The sequence below is a fragment of the Centroberyx affinis genome, unplaced genomic scaffold (genome assembly GCF_046629955.1).
Source record: "Centroberyx affinis isolate AG114_WGS23_722 - 3 ecotype Tasmania unplaced genomic scaffold, CSIRO-AGI_Caff_v1 ptg000412l_1, whole genome shotgun sequence".
In the NCBI taxonomy this organism is placed as follows: Eukaryota; Metazoa; Chordata; class Actinopteri; order Beryciformes; family Berycidae; genus Centroberyx; species Centroberyx affinis.
The window spans coordinates 40,536-53,191 of NW_027279079.1; the positions used below are offsets into that span (position 1 = coordinate 40,536).

The 12,656-nt window shown below is 38.5% G+C and overlaps 1 pseudogene; it reads left to right on the plus strand.

The window, feature by feature from the left end:
* Window positions 1-7,728, plus strand: part of LOC139641939 (alpha-2-macroglobulin-like) — a 33,285-nt pseudogene extending 25,557 nt beyond the window's left edge.
* Window positions 7,729-12,656: the final 4,928 nt, after the last annotated feature.

Consider the following 12,656-nt stretch of genomic DNA (forward strand, 5'->3'; position numbering starts at 1 on the left):
CAAAACGTTTTTTATTTTGAGAGCGAATTGCCCCACAATATGAATACATTTTGTTTGTATCTTTTATTTTGTTGGTAACTGTTGTATAATCGCAATATTACACTCGAGGGTGTGCGTTAATTAGTTTTTACCGTTGTCTTAAATTTGACCGGCACAGAATCGGATATATGAGACTGATCGGCCGGTCACCGGTCATGGCCGATCAGCTGAAAACCGTTCGATTCCGGTCACCGGCCGATCGATCGGTGCATCTCTAGTGAATAGGTGGGTTTTGAGGGCTTTTTTGAAAGATGACAGAGTGTTGGCCTTTCGGATGTGGCTGGGGAGGGTGTTCCAGAGGGAGGGGGCGGCTGCAGCGAAGGCCCTGTCGCCCCAGGTCCGGTGCTTTGTCCTGATGGTTTGGAGTAGGTTAGCGTCTGTAGACCTGAGGCGACGGGTGGGGGTGTGGTGGTGGAGGAGGTCAGAGAGGTAAGGAGGGGGGGCAGGCTGTTGATGGCTTTGATGGTGGTGAGTAATATTTTGAAGTGTATCCTGTATTTGATCGGGAGCCAGTGGAGGTCATGGAGGATAGGGGTGATGTGGTCGGTGCGGCGGGTGGAGGTGAGCAAGCAGCCAGCAGAGTTTTGGATGTATTGGAGTTTATTGAGGATGTTGTTTGATGAACCATAAAAGATGCTGTTGCAGTAATCAAGCCTGGATGTTATAAATGCATGTATCAGTGTTTCAGCAGCGGAGAAGGATAGGGAGGGTCGGAGACGGGCAATGTTCTTTACGTGGAAAAAAGCTGTTTTTGTGATCTGGTTTACATGAGGGAGGAATGAGAGGGTGGGGTCGAGGATGATTCCAAGGTTGCCATACAAAAAATAAAGTCTCTTTATCTGTAGTCCTTGTACTTCACGATCATCAAAAGAATTATACTGTTTTACTCCACAAAACTTAACTTAAAATGGCGGCGGCGTATTTTTCTCCCGCCGTTGGCTCTTTTATCTCCACAGTTAATCAGTAAACACAAAATAAACTCATAACATGTCAAGAAAGAAAATATTCTTACACTTATTTTCCTTATTAAACAGGAAAATACAACCATACACCTTATAAAATCAAGTTTCTCTCTTTTCCCCGAACTAAGACGATCTTAAATACCTTGCTAGCTCATAGTAAAACACACTTCATTCAAACTCGACAAAAATAAAGTTAAACTCACCAAAACCGCTTTGGTTAGTCTTTCCACCGTTTCAACAATCACCAACTCCGGTTTTGTTGGAATAAACCCTTAATTCGCTGAGTTAACGTTAGATGTGAAAATATTCTGACTCTACACGCCGTTTTTCTCTGCAGCTTCTCTCGTTAATTGCTGGCCTCGCTCTACTCTTTGAGCTGCGCTAGCTGCACTGGGAGGCCAAGGGGAGGAGCACATTAAAGGAAAGGTCAAGTTCAGTTAAAAGGGATTGTCAAACCTTTTTCTAACCTCATTTAAATTTGCATGAAACCAACAGCGTAAGATTTTAACGTATTTTATGAAAGATTATTTATTACCATGAATTATTTATTTATTCGTTGTTATTTAACTCACTATTTGTGACTATTTATTGCTCTTTTTGAAACCTGGGTTACATTAGATTAGATTTTTAGATGAGATTCGTTATTGTCATTGTAACAAGTCCAACAAAATTCCATTTAGCAGCAAACCGTAAATGCAGCTAGAAAAAATATACAATAACTAAGTAATAAACATGTATGATTAAAAACCAAATACGTGCTGACAAGTTAAAAATGATGAAAAATTACTATTGTACTTAAGTCTGAGGTTGTATGTCACAAGTCAAGAAACAGTAAGCTTTATTTATATAGCACTTTTCTAAAAGCAGAGTGGCAGAGTTTACAGAAAACCATAAAAACATGGCATGATAGAAATACATGAGTAAAAGTAAAATCAAAGTAATTGAATCTGAAAATACTTAAATGTACAACACTGAAAATGCAAGAACATGAGTTGAGTTGCAGTAGTCAAAATGAGAAGATAGAAAAGTATAGATAAGTTATCTACATCGTCACACGATACATTTGGAATAAATGGGACATTTGACATGAAACAATAACTGATATACAACCAAATATACTATTTTATACAAAAGTGAAAAATCACTTCAAGCCCCTGGACATTGCAACCTATGCCAAACCTTTTTGGCAGGGTGCAGCATGGGTCTGTCATACCTGACAAATTTCAGGGATTTGAACTATGTTGATTGTTGACATTGGAATGACATTGGATATTTTAGTTTTATTAATAGTTTTAGGTTTGCTTTTAGGGTTATTTTTAGTTATCACAGAGCCAAAAGAAATATAATTTGAACAAAATATTTGAGAAAGTCTTTTACAGAATGTAAGGATAGAATCTCAGTATTTCACTGAATGCATTTGTTGGTCGTAACTTTATGATAATCATGTTTTCAACCTTGTACAGGCTACCAAAGGCAGCTGAACTACAAGCACAGCGACGGTGCTTATAGCACATTTGGGTCAGGAACAGGGAACACTTGGTGAGAAAGTTACTGAATCACATCCACACTTCATCTGTCTTCACAAACACTATCACTGAACAGAAAGCATTTTTATGTCCCTCCACTGTGGCACATGGTATGTGGGACATTATGTCGTCATGGTGACGTCTGTCTGTCTGTGTAGACAGATTCATTCAATACATGATAGAAACTTCATACTTTCACACCTCCCCCTATACAGTAGATGATCTGAGTAGACTTTGCTGCATACATTTGCATATTAATGAGGAAAATCTGATAATCTTGAAACTACTGTGCTTTAAAGCTGCACTGAGCGATTTTCCAACCACTAGAGAATGACAGAAACCGCAACACATTTGTAAATAAACCACAGCAAAGCTGCTGGACTACAGAGGCTCCAAAGGACAAACCTAGCGACGGTCTGTGCATAAATGTAAACGTACTAACGGAGAAGTGTCACTGGTTACCAGACTCGCTTTGCCAGATTTTTCTCCTGCTGAAGGTTACATGTCCCACAATGACAAGTGAAGAGGTAGGTAGCAAGTTGACTAGTTGAACAAGTTTCCTCGCTCCCTTCGTCGATTCTGCCAGTATGAGACTTTTCCCCAGGAATAGGAGGGGGAGAGCTGTTAAACAGCGAGGGAGGAGACGAGTTAGTTAAAAAAAAAAAAAGAAAAACTACTATTCGAGTTTTGACAACAAGCTTTAGAAAAGAGGTGAAAACAACAACACAGCTGGCCCACATGTGTGGCTATTTGTTTATATCATTACGTCTCACGGAAATCTCCACATGGCACATGTTAGTGTCAAGATTGGTTATAGGATCTGAAATCGCTTATTTTAGGTTTAAGATACAGAGTTCATATTAATTTCACCCATGTGTTATGTGAAGACGGATATACAAATATTTGCAAATAAGTGCATTAGTTATCTTAATTAATTCATTAGACATATTCAGGTCAGTCAGTCATCAACACTTGATGAGATGCCCTCTAGAGGGCGTCTTTGGCTGCAAGATGCAGTGTTTCCCATACGTAGGCTCATCTATGGCGCACGGCCACAAAATAAAAAGTTGGTCAAAATTATCTAAATTGATCTCTTATGTGGCTGATGTGCACATCACATCATTTCTGTCATTTGCCGATGCCAGACCAGCAGACCAGCAGCATTGTACTGAGTCCAACACAGCCTCCCACTGTGAAAACAAAAGTGAATCTGTGATCTGTGCTTGTTTATTTTGTCAGTGAATGTCTAATCTGTATTTTTCCTGTCCTCAGGTTGACTGCTTTTGTGCTGAGATCCTTTGTGAAAGCAAAGTCTTTCATCTACATTGACCCAGCAGTAATTGGACAGTCAAAGACTTGGCTGGAGAGTAAACAACAAAGCAATGGCTGTTTCCAACAGTCTGGAAAACTCTTTAACAACAGGATGAAGGTAGGGGGGAAACGTCTCCACTGAGTTTGTATGAACATGATTGAAAGCGACCAAATGCACACACTGATCAGACTTGGGGTAGAAATATACATTTTTATTGAATTACATTTATGTTTTTTTCAATTTATTTTTTTATTTAGCACACAAGTGTAGTTCATACAAAATATCCATAGTATCTACCATCCATTAAATATGTAGAACAAACACTCAACAAGTGATCATAATCATGATGAGCATGTGCAAGGAAGACCAAAGACACCCAGAGGGGCTTATCGAGTGTTGCGAGCGAACTGAGTAAGTTGTGTGTGAACGCAGCGGAGATAGATATGTTTCAGCTTGGTAGGACGTTACAGTAATCAATGTAAGGAAAACTCATAGAATAGTACAACATGTGAGTTGCTTTTTTTGTCCAGCTATTTTGTTTCCAGCACAGTTTACCATCAATTAAAATGCCTAAAAATCTAGATAATGAAGTTAAAGAAATTGTATTATCTTCAATCATCACCTCAACATTTTTGGCACTTATTTTGGCTTTTCAGCAATTGAATATTAAAAAGTTTCATATGTAAATGTAAACAATATAAAAATAATTTTTCAACCTTCAAAGTTTATCAGTTTTGAACCATTCTGAAAACATATGTAGTTCATTGTTTACTGCTGTAATTAGATACTGAAGATTGCTATCTATAATTCCATCCTGGACGTTGGAGGTAAAATCGTCATTACAATGCACACGTTATGTTTCCTCTCTACAGGGTGGAGTGTCAGATGAAGTGACTCTCAGTGCTTACATCACTGCTGCCTTGTTGGAGATGAACATGTCAGCATCTGTGAGTATAGAGTCTTTCCAGTACAACTGTCTCATGCAGTTTTCACACCCAGCTGCACGATTGAAAGGAATTTCCCGTTAAGAACTCGCACACTGATGAAAAGGAAAGAAATCCAAAAGAGACCAACTAATGCAAAAGGACTGAGATTTATTTACCAGAGGTGAAAAAGGCACAAAAAATGAAATAAGTGCACTTTTGATACTTTTTGTTACATTTTCACCTCATAAAATAAATGGTGGTGCATTTTTGCATCACTTGGCCTCTTTTGGATTTAATCAAGTTTTATCAGTGTGTAGGTTCTTGTTGGTTTCTTTTTACCAATGATTTTTGAAGTGAAGTTATATTATAGGAGTTTTCCTCAGAGAGTAGACATCTGTCCCTTGCTCTGTTAAGGTATATGGAATAATTTCACCTCTTGAAAGTAAAGTTATTATAAGGGTCCATGTACTGATCAAAACATGATTTATCTGTTAAAGCATACTGTTGTGAACAGCAGCTTGTCTTGCCTGAGGGAGTCCATCAATGATCTGAGCAACACCTACACTACAGCTCTGCTGGCATACGTCTTCACCCTGGCAGGAGACATGGAGACCCGGGCTCAGCTTCTGGCGGTGCTTGACAAGGTTGCATCCCAACAAGGTGAGACATCTTCCTAAAGCAAATTGTTATTGCTTCATTACTGTCAAGGTAACTTACACTGTGCCTTTTTTGTGTTTGTGGGTGGATGTTTTCAGGGGGTTTCCTCCACTGGTCTCAGAAAGCCACAGAAACATCAGCCTCTCTGTCTGTGGAGATCAGCTCCTATGTGCTGCTGGCCAAACTCAGTGCCTCCCCTACTACTGAAGACCTGGACTACGCCTCCCGCATCGTCAGGTGGCTGGCCAGCCAGCAGAACCCCTACGGAGGCTTCTCCTCTACACAGGTACAAATCAAACAGCGGCAGACTGGGATTTTAGTTCTACAAACATTTCTCTGAGGTAGAGCTGTTCTGGAGGCAGAAATAATCTCATTGGTTGAGTAATTCTTAATGGGCGGAGCCAAAGAAACAATTTATCAGAGCGCAAGTTATCTAACTGGCAAAAATACCCCACTTAATATTTAAATATGGATTATTAAATATGAAATGTGCTTTATAAACATATGTAAATTCATATGTTTTTCAAGTATATATACATTTGTTTGCTGGTGTTGAGGTGGAACTGGGTTTGTGTGTTGTAGGACACAGTGGTGGCTCTTGAGGCCCTGGCTCTCTACTCTACTCTGGTGTTCAGTCCAGATGGTTCAAGCACAGTGACAGTCCAGTCTCCCAGCGGCCAGCTGACATTTGATGTGAACCAGAGCAACAAGCTGCTCTACCAGGAGAGGGCGCTGCAGGATGTGACAGGAAAGTACAGCCTGGAGGTGAAGGGTACTGCATGTGCCTCAATGCAGGTCAGTGGACGAGCTTGTAACTCCTAAAATTGGTTCATTGTTCCTTCTGATGATATCAGTGACTGTTTACAAGCAAAGAGATGTACATTGACCATACTCTGGTTGAGGCTTTACTCAGCCTACGCTTTGATACCCTGTGATGAACAATATTCATATCCTGAGCCATAGTATATTTGAAAACTAAATCATGAAACTGAATAATATGGGACCTTTTACAGAACATTCCTGTCTACCTGAGCTGTCCTGTCCACAGTTAGAACAGCGTGAAAAGGTTTGGCTGGCAGCAAGTCCTCCCTTTTTGACTGAGATTACTTCTAAAACAAGGGAAAGAAATGATCATCCCAATAGTAACAGTATTATTCAGTCCTGCTAGCCGACATGTCATAGCCTTGAGTCTGAGTTTATGCAGACAGTGAAAACCAAAAGGGAAAGTAGTAAGCTGCTTCCATGTTTAATATTGGAGTGAGCCAGGAATCTTAACCAGGTTTCTCATCATCAGATTATAAATTTACCAGGTTATTCTAACCCAATTATGATGTTGTGCATCAACCCAAAACAAGGTTACTGGAATAACTGGGTTAAGATGGGAGTTCTCTGTGTATCTAAATGTAGCCAGTGTCAACTTTACATAACTTATAACTTATAAAATATTGCTTACTTTGCATGACTACTGAAAACATCCTTGTGTATCAATTTCCCAGATGGCTCTTCACTACAACGTCCCGACTCCTACTGATGACACCACTTTCAGCATCCTGGTCAAAGTAGAGGCGGACTGCACCAGCAACTCTCTGAGACCTAAACTCAGTCTGAATATAACATTCCAGTAAGGATCAACCATAAGATCTAGACTACAGCAATGATAGATGAATACTGCAATTCTTGTGCATCCAGCATCTTCTGCATCTGCTCTTTTAGCTAGTACTAAGTGATTGGTGATACATGGTGACATTTTATGCTATGTTGTAGGCTTTTTTAAATCATCAGGGTAAAGTAAAATAGTGCTGTGTACAATATCAGACTTTTATGGTTCTACTACAGATATACTGGAAAAGAGGCCATGACAAACATGGTGATCCTGGATATCAAAATGCTCTCTGGTTTTGTCCCAGGCCTAGAGTCTTATAAAAAGGTGAGTTATTGGAGTGTCTTTCACCTGAATGGTAAAGTTTTGTCACTGGATCATTCTCAGATATTATGGTGACAGGATACACAGATAACCCAGCTGAATATTACTTCTTTACAGCTCAAGGGCGCCCTGTTGGTGGATCGTGTCGACCAGAAAGAAGATCATGTCCTCCTTTACATACGGGAGGTGAGAGGAATTCACAGCGATGAATATCAGATGATGTCCTCCAAATCTGTCGCTGGTCATTCATCTATGTTTCTTCCAACAGGTACTGTCTGGAATACCCATCAACTACAGCTTAGAGCTTGTGCAGGAGCTCCCAGTGCAGAACCTGAAGGCAGCAGTGGTCAAGATCTATGACTACTACCAGACAAGTAAATAGATACACAATGCTCCTACACAAAGCCATAAACCCATTTACTACATTACACACTGGCAGACTATGCTCCCTTGTAAGGCTGCGTAGTAAAATGAAAAATCATCAAAATAGTAATGTCAATTCCTACAATTTTCAAACATTGACCTAATGTATGCTGGACTAGACTCTAGAATGAATGAATGAATTAATTTTCAAACACTTAAGAGGCTGCAATGTGTTTTTTGTTTTTTTTACAGGGAAGTGTTTCAGACAGCATCCTAAACAAAGTATTCTACAAATCAAGCTGCAAATCAGAGAAAATATTTTTATTTTATTTTATATCAGTGTCATGATTCATAATAAAATTAAAAAAGAATCATTTTTCTAGATGTATTGTCACTTTTCACAAAGTGAAAGGTTTTGCCAGTTCAGCCTATCGCTGTCACTCTCTCTCTCTCTCTCTCTCTCTCTCTCTCTCTCTCTCCAGTTTAACAATTCTCCTCCTTCCTCTCAGGTGACCAGGCTGAGACAGAGTACATCTACCCTTGTGCTGCAGGTAACAATCTATAATAACATACGGTAGTACTGACATTAAAGAAATGTATTACAAAATTCATTTGACACAAAAAAATTGAATAAATTAACACTCTTGCTAATAGAAGAGTCTTGATGACTGATAAACATAGACTGTGAAACGTATCTTTTTTTAACTGAATGCAAGGCATAATTAATTAATCAGCTATTGAAATGCGTGCAACAATGTTGTAAGTCAAAGAAACAAAATAAGGCTAGTAATAGATATAAACTGTAAGACTTGAGAGTTAAATATTTACAATATAGTTTTTTCTTTCATTTGCAGGAGCTTGAAGAGAAATGTGTGGTCACCACTCAGACCGCAAGTTTTCACTGATTCCAATAAAATTCAAAATAGACCTGCATTTTATTAAAGATATGTGTACCTCGTGTACCTCCATGCCTGTTTGTGTACATGTATGTTCACATGTGCAGTATGCATAGTAGTTTACCTGTGTTTGATTCTTAGTGCAGTGGTGTAATTTATGCATGTACAGCAGCATGTATTGACACCATGTGGTCTGATTATCAAAAGCAAAACTAGACGTATGCTTTATGTAAAACAAAATTATTTCAATATATAATAAAAATAAAACATAATCAAGAGTTTCAAGCTTTTCTTTTGGAAACATTTTTGAGAGTGAAATTGTCTACACAGGATTGCCATCCAGACTTCATTGAAACCTTTTAATCTTAAAAGCTCAATATAATGATGTACCAGTGTAACCCTGGTTAAATTCACAGGCATAAATTGCGTTTGCTCCCTAAATGAGAAAAAAATTTGTTTTTTTAATTAACTTGTTGGTAATTAGTAGACACTTCCTGGGATGATCATGCAGCAGCACGTACTGTTTTTTTTTTTTTCATTGCGGGCACAGAAGAGTGAAGAGTTCCAGAAAATGTAGAAAGCCCACAAAAATAATTGCTTTGAATCGCGAAACTCATGAAAAGTTAGTAAGATAGAAAAAATTGTAAGTAGTTGCCAATCCAAAAATACATGATCAGAGGTATTCCATTGGACTGCTTTCCTCTTTACCTTCCTGATCTTCCTGGTGAGTTAACGTGAGCTGCCTAGCAGCGATTCCTCTCATAGTGGAATTTCAAGTGTTTGAACCGATTCAGAAAAATAAAACCAGTCAAGATATGATTCTTTTATTTAAGGTGTTTATGGTGGAAGCCACAGTGGTGAATTAAGTTGTCATAATTTGGCTAATAAATTAACCGTCTAGTTCTACAAACTACGGTAGACGCTACAGTTCATATGCAGTTAGCTCATTAAGCTAGCTTTGCTAAGCTGAAGCCACATTGCATTGTTGTTGTAGTCACTGGTAACTAGTGGTTTACATTTTTTTTGTTTGTTTTAGAGCCATTGTGTTGTGTAATTTAAAAATATAGGCCTAGATAACAGCAAAAATGTGGGTTTCATGCATACAATGTAAAAAAAGATTGATGTAGTGAGTGTGACATCACCCATAGGTTTCTGAGGGGCTGTTTTGAAGCCAAAAGTTGGGGTGTACGAGCGCCACCATGTTGACAGTTTTTGGAGCCGAAGCAACTAGCACGAGACCGAGGGTTTCCCACAGAGCCACAGCGCCTCCTGCTATTTGTCCGTGATCAGCGGGCTGCGCGATCACTAGGAAAACTACCCCCTTTTATAACTATTATATCCCGTTAATGACACAGTTATTTTGAAAATCGCCACATGGACATATATTAGAAGAAGTGAAATTGGCTACTGAGACCATAACCTCTTGTCTAAAAAATGTATTGACTTTATTTTGAGTGAAAAGTTGTGCCATGGTCCATAGACATGAATGGAGTTGGGCGGGATTTCAAGTCTTTTTGGAGCCGACTCTAGCGGACGTTAGAGGAACTGCAGCTTTCATACACTTCCTTATTGGCTTCAAAATTCACCTGTGGTTTTGGCCAGTTGGTTTCATGTAGGGTTGACGGTATTGACATTTTCTTACCATGATGACAAACTGACAAACTAACACCCCCCTAAAGTTTGGCAGTTTACCGCAAACCCCAGATACTGCAACATTTTATATTGTTTATCAATATAATGTTTTGTATAATATGTAAGCTAATTATATATTTGTCAATATATATATATTTTGTCATTTTCCCGTCAAATGATAAAGTCTGAGAACAAGAATTAGTATAAGTAATAAGTAGTAGTAGTAGTAGTAGTAGTAGTAGTAGTAGTAGTAGTATAAGTAGTTTGAGGTACAGAGAAGAGCAAGTACTTGCATGACGCTTAGAAGACCAAGGGGAAGGATGCCTCGTATAGCCTAGCACTAGTAGTTATGAACTAGAAAAACAGCTCCTGGAGAAACTGTGTGGGCATGCTGCAAGCAATTGGGAGTATAAGAATACTTAAGTTAGACAGGTTGTTAGACATGTCAGTCAGACAGGTGGTCAGGTAGACAAGTGATTAGTTAGGCAGTTGAATAGTTAGACAGGCTAGTCAGTTAGAGAGGTGGTCAGTTAGACAGGTGAACAGTTATGTGGGTGAGTAGCAGACAGCTCAGTCAGACAGGTGGGTAGTTATACAGGTAAGTAGTTAGACAACTGAATCAGTTAGACAACTCAGTCAGTTAGACAGGTGGTCAGTTTGACAGGTGATTTGTTAGACAGTTGGCTAGTTAGACAGGTTAGTCAGGTGGTCAGTTAGACAGGTGAATTGTTAGACAGGTGGTCAGTTATTCAGGTGAGTAGTTACACAGTGTGAAAAATTATACATATATATATTATATATATTATATATATTTATATATGTATATATAGATTAAGACTCCTAAAAAATACTGCCAATCTTCTGTTAAAGCAGTAATGAAAATTATTTGTGTTAGGAACAGTTCTTACAGAGACATTGGGCCTCATTCACAAAATGTTCTAACGATCAGATTTGACCTTAAAGTGCACTTACGAACATTTCCATGAACATTTCGGCATTCATAATTATTTTTTCTTGACTGAATTTGTTCTTTGGTACGCATGTTTAGAAACATGCGTGGGGGCATTACGCATGAAGTGGTTTCCACTTAGAATGCCTTATTCTTTAAGCAAAATCTATTAAAGCAGTTTCAGACCTCATATGCACACTCACTCCGCCACAGCGCAGCATACTGTGCTGGAAGGCCGTTGGATGTGCTTGGACACCGCAGGAAGAAAGCTCCTGTCAACAGCAACAGTCAAAACCAACAATATTACTATATAGAGAGTCTGAGCACAGATGAAAACTGAATGATACAGTGAGCAAACTAAACATTGTAGAATTCATTCCGTAAATGATTGATAGATTTGGATCTGGATGACATATCAGCATATCAGCTTGTTGGTGTTTCTTCACTCATTTCTACAAACGCAGAGCTGCAAACAACAGGATTGTTTGCAGATATTTTGCAAGACACACTAGAAAAGGCACTAAAATTCAACTTCAACAAATACAATACTTTATTTCAATCCAACGTATCAGTCCTTCAGATCCTACATGTATGCCAGATGATGCGTCACATTGAAGTAAAGTAGGCTATTATTCACAGTTACCCTAGTTGATTTTTCCATGCAGCACCAATCATCTTTAGTGTAAAACGTTTTTCTTTAGATGTCACACGAACCACTTAATGGTATTACATTTGCCTTTTGTTGTATATTTTATCTGGGTGTATTGTTAGGTGTGTTTCAGTGTTGCTGATATGTAATTGCTGCAAACATCTGTCTATTGCTACAACAGATCATTTGGGGGTTTTACATTAATAATAAGCAGATTTTCATATATACTCTTAATACAACCACTCAGATTACCAAAGAAATCTGAGAATTATAAGTCGTCTTGAAAAAAGGATTCATAGTTTCTGTAAAGTAAATGCACCATTAAAATACTTCCAGAAGATAATCTTTTATATTATTTATTATGATTGAAAACATAATTACTTCACATAGTTTAGCTATTTTGATCTACAAACTACTAAAATGGCTCATGTATGGTACCATTTTAGACAGTTACAGTTGTCTTGCACACAGTGAGCTAAATAAAAAGTAGTAGTGCTGTTTCAATAAAAAAATCTTAGCATTATAATGGCAGCATATGGTACTATCATCCTTGATTCCAGATACAGTCAGGTACAGTCAGTCACCATATGGTCCCTTTCCAGAATAGGAATTCTCTATGACATGTCTCCTCTACTGTTATCTCTATGGTGGCCGCAGCTAGTGGAATTCGACACACTCGCCGTGGGCCTGTACAGGATCTGTACTTGTTTTCCATCTACCAAGTCGCACCATCAAAACTCCATGTTAAGTAATTTCACACATATGATTACTCATATACCTTTAGAGCAACTGTGTGATGAGCACACAGAGCTTCTTTACAT